This window comes from Panicum virgatum, chromosome 4N, assembly GCF_016808335.1.
Source record: "Panicum virgatum strain AP13 chromosome 4N, P.virgatum_v5, whole genome shotgun sequence".
NCBI lineage: Eukaryota > Viridiplantae > Streptophyta > Magnoliopsida > Poales > Poaceae > Panicum > Panicum virgatum.
Window position 1 is genome coordinate 9,192,436 of NC_053148.1, and position 12,485 is coordinate 9,204,920.

Genomic DNA, 12,485 nt, shown 5'->3' on the forward strand with positions numbered 1-12,485 from the left:
TCACTTTGTTCATTATTTTAAATTATGTCTTATTATTGGTTAAAACAATTCAAATATGATCTACCTATAATATCAATTTGATTTGTTGAGCTTTAATAAATTATGCATATAATTATTCTTAACTTTTTTATTTTGATTGATTGTTGTTAGCTTTAGTCTTTATTAATATTATGTTTGTAATTGATATATAGCTAAATGGTATTTACATTTAATTTTTAATAATAGCATTAGTGGGTAATTTTTAATTAGGCACACGAGTATTTTAGGATAATTTTTATTGTAATGACAGTGGTGGGTAATTTTTATTTTTCTATTTTTTCTTCAATTAAAGTGGGAATTTTTAGATTTTGAGAGCGAACGTCGAAGCTCCGTTTGTTGGCCAAATAATAAGATAATAGATGATGGCTACATTTATGCTGCATCCTCTACCGTATTTAAGCAATTCAATGTTACCGACTCTGAAATCTTGTGTTTGCTCTCCGTAAATGGATTTCCCACATTAGCTGTATCTAATGATTGCAGCCTGTAGACAAACCATAATTCTCCCTCGTGGACAAGCACAAAAAAAACATTTTATGCCTGCCCCTCTTAATCTTCTTGAAATCAAAAAAATTATACACCATCTCCCATGTTCGCGCGCGATAGCGCAGAGAGCACGCAAGCGAGCTCCCGTCCGGGCCTAGACGTGGGCAAACCTCGGGTCGGGTCGGGTCGGGTTCGGGTCGGGTCAAGGTCGGGTCACGAGTCGCATAGGACGGTCCGCGCCCGACCCGTACCTATCACCGGGTCGGGTCGGGTTGGCCCGTGCACCCTACGCGGGCGTGTCGGGTCGGGTTTTTTTTCGGGTTGGGTCGGGTTTTTTGGCCTTTGGGTCGGGTTTTTCGGGTTGGGTCGGGTTTTGGGTAAAAAATCACGGCCCGTGCCCGGCCCTTTGATTGTTGCGGGTCAAAAAATACGGCCCGCGCCCACCCGCCACGTAGCTCGGGTCGGGTCGGGTCGGGTTTTTTTCGGGCGGGTTAGGTCGGGTTGTTCGGGTCGGGTGACCCATGCCCAGGTCTATCCGGGCCAGACACGCTTTTTTTCATTTTTATATTTAAAAAAATAAAATTTTAAAAATATATGCCGAATAGGGAAATTTTCAAAAATGGGTGTCTGTCGCCCCCTTAATGGGCGACAGGGTGCCAGTTGGCGACAGGACCTAAATTTAAAAAAAAATTACATTTAGGTCCTGGCGCCCAGGACGCATTAAACAGTAAACTTGTAAAATTGATATAAAATCGTAGAAAAATCAGAAAAATACAAACTCAATTGTTCTGGATTCTATGAAATACGATCTACAACTTTTGTTACATAAAGTTTTTCATTTGATCAATGTATCTAAATCAAGAAAAATAGTTCTTGTACCTAGAAAAATCTGAAATAATTCATTTGGTCTAGTTGTGCTTATCTAAAATTTACCAAACTTTTTTTATAGCTCTTAGAAAATAAAATAATGGTACTGTAAAAGTTATGGCTTGTAATACTCAGTATAGCAGCATGGATAAATAACCCATTTAAACTAGACATATTGCAAGATCTAATTTAAAAACTTGTTCTATAAATGTTTTCTGGGCCTACCAATTTTGTACAAGCCTATGCTCATCATATTCAACACTCTGGGCAAAGATGACATGCATCCAAAGGATGGATCTTGATATTTAAATAAAAGTGCATTAAACTAGTATTTAAAATAGAGCAAGATACATTGATCAAATGAAAAAATTTATGTAACAAAAGTTGTAGATCTTGTTTCATAGAATCCAGAACAGTTGAGTTTGTATTTTTCTTATTTTCCTAAGATTTTATATCAATTTTATAATTCACTGTTTAATGCGCCCTGGGCGTCAGGACCTAAATGTAATTTTGTTTTACATTTAGGTCCTGTCGCCAACTGGATGGGCGACAGGCACCCATTTTTGAAAATTTTCCTATTCGGCATATATTTTTGAAATTTTTTTAAAATATAAAATTGAAAAAAGCGCGCCAGACGCTTACCGTTAGGGACAAGACGTTGGGCCTGCTGGGCTGCTCTTCGTAGGCCTTGTACTGGCCCAGACAAGACGTTGGGCCTGCTGGGCTGCTCTTCGTAGGCCTGCTGGGCTGCTCTTCGTAGGCCTTGTACTGGCCCAGCCGCCGCCGCTTACTTTTTCTTTTCCTTTATCCTGGGAATTCCCTTCTAATTCAAATTTACTAAATCACAAGAAAACTCATCAGATTTCCAACAGAATCAACTTGTGCCGCGCGTTGCTTTGCTCATAGGTTACGAACTTATGACTACTGCCTGTCGGAAAAGCGCTATTCTATTCAAAACACGCGATTCCATTGGCTGTTGGTGAAGGAATCCAGCATTCGAACCAATGATTGCACTATGCTGACGGCGACGGCTGCGAATGCGAACTCAGCCAGTGTCAGTCGACGTTGATTTGGACATTTGGTTGGATTTTCCAGGCCTCTGACTCGGACAACTCGTTAATTACCTCCCATCAGGATGAACAGTGCAGGCATAAACAGCATCAGGTTTCATAGGGGCCACCACTGACGCCAGCCTCGGAATCATCGTCGGATTCGTCGCCGTCCGGCCGGCCATGGCCGGCATGGCAAACGACGCAAACGAAGCTCCAAATCGGCTCCAAATGACACACTCAGACTGACAGGCACAGCAACTACTAGTAGAAGAACACACGGGACAGGAGCCAAGAACACTAACCACTCAGTCACTCGCTGCCCCACTATATATCCTATCCGATCGGCCACGACGACGATGTTGCCCGGATACGCGGATACGGATACCGGTACGCGATACGGGGATGCTCTGATATGCTATTTTTCCAAAAATAAGCATAAGGGGATACACCAATATATATAAAAAATAAAAATAAATAAAAGTTTCAGGAACTAGAATGTGAGAAAATAGAAGTTACAGGGACTATAATGCGTCATAAACTCATATATTCATATGTTCTATAATTATTAGAAAAGGGAAGGGGCAAAGGAAAAAAGAACCAATCTTATCTTACATGTTCGTTTGTTCCACGAATGGATGTCGGTCATCTTCTTCCCCAACCTCCGGCACACACTCTCCCTTTCTCTGTGTAGCGGCCAGCTCAGGCGGCCGCGGCTCCTCCTCTCCCTCTTCGGAGGCCACGGCTCATCCACTCCTTCTCTAGCGGCCGCGCGGGCCGTCCAGAGGTGCGCTCCGGCGGCCGTGGCGGCCCGCCAGCGACGAGCTCCAGCAGCGCACCACCACTCTAAATAGTGCTTTAACAGATGTGCGGGCCTCTGTTTGGACAGGCCGCGCAGCCGCTGGAGCAGTAGGAGGCACGGACGGGTGGGCGGGCGGAGGTGACGGCAAGGGAGCGACGAGCGATGGGGGAGGAGCAGGAGGAGGCACGGGCGGGTGGCTGGGCGGCGGTGACAGCAAGGGAGCGATAAGCAGCGGGGAAGGAGCAGGAGGATGTGTGGGCGGGTGGCTGAGCGGCGGTGACAGCAAAGGAGCCGTGCGAGGCTGCTGCGGGCCTGCGGCTGCTCGAGTGGGATGAGAGGGTGGCACAGCTGAACGGAGGATCTTTATACGAAGCGATTGTGTGGTGTTGTTAGGGTTTGAAGGTATCGGATAGGTATCCACAGGTATCCCACGAGTATCCGATTTATTTTTATTATTTAAAAATACTTAAATAGTCCGATACTTACGGGATACATATGCATGAGTATTCGTGGAGTACGGGTATTCGATATGGTATCGGATACTGGTACGTGAGTTTTGCGAAGTATCCGCGTATCATAGAGCCAGGGACAACCGGCACCCGGCGCGCCGCGGAGACGATGACGACTCCGGCGGAAGAGCAGCGCACTTCGTGTTCGTCCCGCTGATGGCGCAAGGCCACCTGATCCCGGCCGTCGACACCGCGCTGCTGCTCGCCACCCATGGCGCGGTCTGCACCATCGCCGCTACCCCGGCCAGGCGGCCACGGCCGCGCGGGTGCGCCCGACCGTCGACTCCGCCCGGCGGTCGGGGCTCCAGGTCCGGCTCGTCGAGTTCCCGCTCGACGCCGCGGCCGGCCTGCCGGACGGGGCGGACAACATGGACAACGTCCCGGCGGAGCACATGGGGAGCTACATGGGCGCCGTGGCGCGCCTCCGCGAGCCGATCGAGAGCTACCTCCGCGCGCACGCGCCATTCCCGACGTGCGTCGTGGCGGACTTCATCCACCCGTGGACCACGGTGCTCGCGGCCAACCTCGGGGTCCCGCGGCTGAGCTTCTTCAGCATGTGCGCCTTCTGCCTCCTGTGCCAGCACAATGTCGAGCGGTTCAAAGCCTACGAAGGCGTCGCCGACGGCAACGAGCCGGTCGTCATGCCGGGCCTGGAGAAGAGGTTCGTGGTGACGAGGGCTCAAGCTCCTGGGTTCTTCCGGGAGTCGGCGGCGTGGAAGGAGTTCGCGGACTACATCGAGCGCGCGCGGGCCGAGGCCGACGTCGTCATCATGAACACCTTCGAGGAGATGGAGCCGGAGTACGTCGCCGGCTACGCTGCGGCCAGGAAGATGAAAGTCTGGACCGTCGGGCCGGTGTCACTCTACCACCACAAGCGCGACGCCACGCTGGCGGCGAGAGGGTACGCCACTGCCGCCATCGACGCCGACGATGTTGGAACCGAGGATCGACGAACGATCACAGGAACACGAGAGAAGCCAACATACAGGTCGTTTGGCGGCCGGGGCGTTCGTCGCCATGTCGATGCCGGAGTTGCCGCAGCTGCCATCATCTTCGTCTTCAGGGCCGCCGCTACGGCCACCCGACATGACGCGGCCACCACTGCATGCATGCCTCATCTCCACGCGAATGCCGCACGCTTGCCTTATTCCACTCGGTTCAACCCAAACGAATCAGATTACATGGTATTTTATAGCCCCAGGCGACCTAGTGACCGAGCATGCCGAGCCCGGCGACTCTCACGCGCACGTACGTGTGACTCCACGCCGGACTTCACTTGCACGATCTGCATGACGCCGCGCACATCGTGATGAGCCACTCGCTCCACCGCACGACCCGGCCAGTCTCATGCAGATCAACACCACGGTCACCAACTGCCTCCGTCATTCTCTCTGCAGCTAGCCTACCTAAGCACACACGAACTAACTCAACGCATGCACGCACACACGCACGTACACGGCTCACACAACGCACACAGCCATGTCAAGATTAGTGATAACAGACGAGTGCCTCCGGTGGCTCGACGGCAAGGAGCCCGGCTCTGTCGTCTACGTCAGCTTTGGAAGCATCGTGCGCGTGGGCGCGAAGCAGATCGTGGAGCTCGGCCATGGGCTGGAGGCGTCGGGCCACCCGTTCATCTGGGCGCTGAGGAACGCCCACGAGTACGACGCGGGGGCGCTCGAGTTCCTGGGCGAGCTGGAGGCGCGCGTGGCGGGGCGCGGCCTGCTCGTCCGTGGGTGGGCGCCGCAGCTGCTGATCCTGTCCCACGCCGCGGTGGGCGGGTTCGTGACGCACTGCGGGTGGAACTCGACGCTGGAGGCCATCACGGCGGGGCTGCCGGTGGTGACGTGGCCGCACTTCACGGACCAGTTCCTCAACGAGAAGATGGCCGTGGAGGTGCTGGGCATCGGCGTCAGCGTCGGGGTCACGGAGCCGCTCTTGTACCAGGCGGTGCCGAAGGAGATCGTCGTGGGGCGGGGCGTGGTGGAGGCGGCCGTGAGGAGCGTCATGGGCAGCGGGGAGGAGGCGGAGGAGAGGCGGCGGCGAGCCCGCGCGCTCGCGGCCAAGGCGAGGGCGGCCATGCAAGAAGACGGGTCGTCGCACGGGAACCTGCTGGATTTGGTCAAACACTTCAAGGCCGTTTCCTGATTAATGTAGCATGGTTAGCTATGGGTGATATAAATTTTACACGGATCTACACGAGACCATCAACTTTGTGCTTTTTCATTCCGTGTACAGGTCATGTCATGAGCACTCGATGAATTGATTATCCAGCTTCCGATTAGGATTCTGTTTGATTTATCCAAGTTTTGATTAGCATTCCGAATGATTTGTCTAGGTTTCAATTAGACTTCCAATTAACGAATGAAGGAATTATTACTGCTTTAGAAATAATAGTTTTAATGAACGGATGCAGATCAAGTGCTAGGGACGGTTTCAGTTTTGCCTAGTTGTCGTTCATTGATCATGACAGTTTAGCTTTTGTTTAGGCCAAGTTTGGATTAGATTTTGATTCTTAAGAATGTGGGTTTTTGTATATTTTTGAAAACCTGGATTCTAGATAAAATCTAGATTTCGTACGTCAAACCCACGGGCAGTACGAATGTTACGTTTAAACCAAACATCTATTGCAAACAAATATCAAGCAAATGAGCTAGTAAAAGGATGATTTTTTTTATTACCTTCCTCGGTGGGAGAGGATCGATTCCTCCTACTTTACCCACCCCAAATCATCCAATTTGGGGTGGATCTAACGTCGGCAGCGACCAGCGGCAGTGTAGGCCGTAGGGTTGGGCAGCAAGCTGGAGAAGTGAGTGGGGACACGATACTGATTTTGCGGTCGACGGTATCGAACGCTCTGCGTGATCAACGCGCTGCACGTGCGTGCATGTGGGGGCTAGCGGGCCACGCTCTACACATGTACTGTACCCTTCCCTGTTCCAATTTTCACCTTCTCGTTTCTAATTTTTATGCGTTCCAATTTTGTCTTCAAATTTTTTATATCTTCTGAATTTTTTATCTTGAAATTTTGTGTCAAAACATGTATCTCTACTTTCTCTATCTCGTAATCTTTTGTTTGGACCATTTTGGCTTCCAATTCTTTTCCTGTACCGAAATTTTTCTCTACGATCTTTCTCTCCGAAATTTATCAGTCTCAAATTATTCTAGTCTAAACTTTTATGTTTTCCAAATTTTGTCTTCAATTTTGTTGTTTCATCTGAATTTTTTATCTTAAAATTTATGTCAAAATATTTATCTCCAATTTCTCTATCTCAGAATCTTTTGCTTGGACTTCTTTGGCTCCTTATTTTTTTCTTGTACAAAAATTTTGCACCACGACTTTTCTCTCCAAAATTTATTGATCTCAAAATATTCTATCCCAAACTTTTACGAAATATTTCTGTTCGGAGTTTTTTCTTTCATATTTTTTCTCAAAGTTTTGTTCATAATTGTTTGTATAAGTTTGGTTAAATTTTTATTTGTATAAATTAGGTTAGTTCTTTTTATAATATATAAATATATCACGGCAAATAGTTTTGCTGGAGCAGAGAAGCGAGACAAGGGCCGTGTTTGGTTCCTGCTAGGAACCTAGCGCACACATTTCTCGAGAGAAGAATTTCGCATGCATGGAATATTAAATGAAGTCTATTTGCGAAACTTTTTTAGGGATGAGTATAATTTTTCGTGACGAATCTACTGACGGTAATTAATCAATGACGGTCTACAGTGATGCTACAGTAACCATCTTCTAATCATGTGGTCAAAGGTCTCGTTAGATTCTTCAGGATTTCTAGCACAGGGGTTCTGAAGTTGATTTTGTAAACTGGCTTTGTTTGACATTGTAATTAGCAGTTAAAATGTTACTATTCCTAACACATAGGGATGAAAACGGACGGGAACAGACGTGAAAACCCCTTAACTATTTCCGTTTCTGTTTTTTATTACGGAATACGGGAGCGGGAGTGGAATAGCCGTGTATGGAAGCGGAATAGTCGGGTACGTGAGCTGAAACGGGATATAACGGTTACAGAAACGGGCGGGAACCAAATCTACCGGAATGCATTATTATTTGATCACCATTCACTTTCTACGAATATAACACTCCTTTACACAAAATACCAAGCGCTACGTGACACCATCACATGGACGACAGGCAACGGGAGCGCAGACATCGTCGGTGGCACCTCCACACCGACAAAACCTAAATCGCGCGCTGCTGCCGAAGCACTGGTGGATCAGTGGATGAGATCGCTGCGATCAAGTAGATCGGTGGAGAGAGGTAAAAGATGGTCGTAACCCTGAACTCCACCCGCACACCTGCACAACTGCGGAATGCGCAGCCGAACGCAACCTGCCCATGCCCGATTTTGCACAATCTCCGTTGGAAAGAACTGGGGCAGCGCAGGGCAGGGCAGCACCTTGGGCCCTTCGTGGGCCTGGTACTGGCCCAGCTGCCGCCACCGCTTCCTTTTTTTCCTTTTCTTTATCCTTGGAATTCCCTACTAATTCAAATTTACTAAATCATGGGTAAAATCATCAGATTTCCAACAGAATCAGCTTGTGCTGCACGTCGCTTTGCTCTTGGAAAAAGCGCTATTCTATTAAAAACACGCGATCCAATTGGTTGAACCAGTGATTGCGGAACCGGTTCCTCGAACAGCATGGAGACTCGATCACTACATGCAGGTCCGGACCCCATGTGTTAGGCCCGTTTGGTAGGGCTTCGGCTCTTTCAAAAACAACTCCGGCTCTGGCTCCTCAGATGGAGCGGCTTTTCTGTTGGAGTTGGAGCCGTTTTAGAAAATATTTGGCAAAACAGCTTCACTTGTTAGATTGATGTGTAAGCCGCGTGAAGCCACGATTTCATGGCTTCACCTTGCCTGTGTAAACCGCCGACGGCTTGAGAACCGGCTTCACACGTGAAGCCGGTCCTGAAACAAACGTTTGAGAGGGCTTCACCTGAAGCCGCCGGTGAAGCCCTCCCAAACGGGGCCTTAGTGGCTGCAACCGCCCCTAGCAGTACGGTAGAGGATCTCGTTCCAATGATTGCACTATGCTGACGGTGACGGCTGCAAATGCGAACTCAGCCAGTGCTAGTCGACGTTGATTTGCCCCTTGTTCAGTTCTTTTCAAAATTTCAAAACTTTACAAAATTGCACGTTACATCGAATCTTTAAACACATGCATGAAGTATTAAATGTAGCTAAACAAAATAACTAATTACACAATTTATCTATATAATTTGCGAGACGAATCTTTTGAACATAGTTAACTCATAATTGGACAATAATTACCAAATACAAACGAAAGTGCTACAGTATTTTGCAGTTTCCCTTTTAGGCATCTAAACAAGGGTTTAGTTGGATTTTTCGGGCCTCTGACTTGGACAACTCTAATCTACTGTCAGGATGAATCATAGGGCCCACCACTGACGCCGGCCTCTACTGTCAGGATGAATCATAGGGCCCACCACTGACGCCGGCCTCAGAATCACCGTCAGCGTCCGCCCGGCCATGGCCGGCATGCCAAACGACGCAAACGAAGCTCCAAATCGGCTCGAGTGTCGATGAAAATGTCACACTCAGACTGACAGGCACAGCAACTACTAGTAGAGAAGAACACAGGGGACAGGAGCAAAAAAACACTAATCTCTCACTGCCCCACTATCCTATCCGATTGGCCACGACGATCGCCCGGAACCAGGATGGATAGCCAGGGACAAGCGGCACCCGGCGGCGGCGGAGACGCGGACGACGCCGGCGGAAGGGCGCACTTCGTGTTCGTCCCGCTGATGGCGCAGGGCCACCTGATCCCGGCCGTCGACACCGCGCTGCTGCTCGCCACCCACGGCGCGGTCTGCACCATCGCCGCGACCCCGGCCACGGCAGTGCGGGTGCGCGCCACAGTCGACTCCGCCCGGCGCTCCGGCCTGCAGGTCCGGCTCGTAGAGTTCCCGCTCGACTACGCCGCGGCCGGCATGCCGGACGGGGCGGACAACGCGGACAACGTTCCGGTGGAGCACATGTGGAGCTACTTCCGCGCCCTGCCGCTCCTCAGCGCGCCGATCGAGAGCTACCTCCGCGCGCACGCGCCGTTCCCGACGTGCGTCGTGTCGGACTTCTGCCACCCGTGGACCACGGTGCTCGCGGCCAACCTTGGCGTCCCGCGGCTCAGCTTCTTCAGCATGTGCGCCTTCTACCTCCTGTGCCAGCACAACGTCGAGCGGTTCAAGGCCTTCGAAGGCGTCGCCGGCGACGACGAGCCGGTCGTTGTCCCGGGGCTGGAGAAGAGGTTCGTGGTGACGAGGGCTCAAACTCCTGGGTTCTTCCGGTGGTTGGCGGCCTGGCAGGAGTTCGCGGACTACATTGAGCGCGCGATGGCCGAGGCAGACGGCGTCATCATGAACACCTTCGAGGAGATGGAGCCGGAGTACGTCGCCGGCTACGCGGCGGCCAGGAAGATGAAAGTCTGGACCGTCGGGCCGGTGTCGACCTACCACCACAAGCGCGACGCGACGCTGGCGGCGAGAGGGTACGCCGCCGCCGCCATCGACGCCGGCGAGTGCCTCCGGTGGCTCGACGGCAAGGAGCCCGGCTCCGTCGTCTACGTCAGCTTCGGAAGCGTCGCGCGCGCTGGCGGGAAGCAGGCCGTGGAACTCGGCCTCGGGCTGGAGGCGTCGGGGCACCCGTTCATCTGGGTGGTCAGGAACGCCGACGAGTACGAGGAGTTGGTGCGCGAGTTCCTGGGCGAGCTGGAGGCGCGCGTGGCGGGGCACGGCCTACTGGTCCGGGGGTGGGCCCCGCAGGTGCTGATCCTGTCCCACGCCGCCGTGGGCGGGTTCGTGACGCACTGCGGGTGGAACTCGACGCTGGAGGCCGTCACGGCGGGGCTGCCGGTGGTGACGTGGCCGCACTTCACGGATCAGTTTCTGAACGAGAAGATGGCCGTGGATGTGCTTGGCATCGGCGTCAGCGTCGGGGTCACGGAGCCGCTCATGTACCAGACGGTGGAGAAGGAGATCGTGGTGGGGCGGGGCGTGGTGGAGGCGGCCGTGAGGAGCGTGATGGGCGCCGGGGACGAGGCGGAGGAGAGGCGGCGGCGGGCCCGCGCGCTCGCGGCCAAGGCGAGGGCGGCCATGCAGGAAGGCGGGTCGTCGCACGGGAACCTGCTGGATTTGGTCAAGCGCTTCAAGGCCGTTTCTTGATTAGCGTAGTGTGGTGAGCGAATGGCAGATTGGCAGTAGCAAAACCATGGTAGGGACGGTTTCTGTCCGCAAAGCTGATTCTGCGACCGTAACGTTGGAAACTTACGGTCGATCACTGTCCCACCGGACACCCTTATCTTCTCCTTCCACGGCCCCACCGATCAACCTTCTCTCATTCTCATTTCCAATTTCCTTTTCATTCCGCACGGCGATTTGGCTTCTCCCTCCACCGGCCACCGAGACGCTCGGCCCCGCCGCATTCCGCCGGGAGACCGCCCAGCCGGCCTCGTTCGCCGCGCCATGACTTCACGCCCTGCGAGGGGCGCGTCTCCTCTCATCCATCCGTCTTCCCTCCGCGTGCGCTAGAGTTTCCTGCCCCCACGTCCGCCCCCGCCGCCCGCCGCCGGCGAGGCAGCTCGGCCCCGCGCCGACGCTTGCCGCTGGGAGGCAGGTCGAGGCCCCGCCCTGATGCGTACCGGTTCTCTGGCGGCGGCATTGAGGTTCGGCCGAAGGAAGCGTCCTGATGCGGGAAGCGGTGGTTGGAGCGCGGCGGAGGACGCGCGGCTCGACCTCTGGCGATTAGCAGCGGGAGAGAGGTGACATGAGGTGCGGCGTCAGGAACACAGTACGGACCGGCGGATCCTAGCGGGCGCCACTGGATCGTCTCGCCGAAGTACCGGATCCTAGCGCGAGCCGCAGATCCGTCATAGTAGAGGCCCCCAGTGCTGCGCGATGCGGCCGCCGGCAGCACGGCATTCCGGCGAGCTACTTCGCAAGCTATGGTACACACAGTTTTCGTCTTATGTCCCCATGGTATGCCTTGATTGCTCTATGAATACACTTTGCTGCATTTGAATAAATGACAGATGGATAAGATGGCCTAGTTACGAGAAGTTTTTATTGTTTGATGTTGGGTTCATATAAATAGGTTGCAGAAACAATTGGACTGGCCATTCTTCTAGTAAGGCCAACGTATTGCTCTGTTTCACTAGTTTCCGACTTAAATCATGTTACTAGTGGAATTGATGGTATAAAATTAGAACTTGTCTAGTAAAAGTTTTTAATACAACCTCTCTAGAAAAGTCTTGTGCCAAAGGTATTTGTTTAAAACTTACATACAAAAGTATCAACAAATGTTTGTCCTAAAATATTGTTCACAAAAGTTTAGTTCCCAAGTTCTATACCAAAAGCTCTACATGAAAGTTATGTAGAAATTTACTATATTTTGGTTAAACCTTATACGAATACAAAGTTTCTTGGTAAAGTTATCTACGTGAAGGTCTGTACTAAGTATTGTAGAAAAATAATATAGAAAATATATCTGTAAAAAATCATTCAATGAAGTTATCTAAAATTTTTTATAAGGTTTCTAGAAAATTTATGTTGAAAAGTTTGGATATATTAACTTTTGGAAAGTTTTTTTCAAAAAAACATTATATACAACAAAAGTAATCTAGAAAAGAAGGTTTTTCCAACAAGAACTTTTCGAAAATATTCTAAAGGTATAAGTTTTTCCATGACAAAAGTTT

The 12,485-nt window shown here is 51.2% G+C and overlaps 1 pseudogene; it reads left to right on the plus strand.

Annotated features, from left to right (window-relative positions):
* The first annotated feature begins 3,835 nt into the window (after positions 1-3,835).
* On the plus strand, positions 3,836-12,485 carry LOC120669091 (annotated as a pseudogene).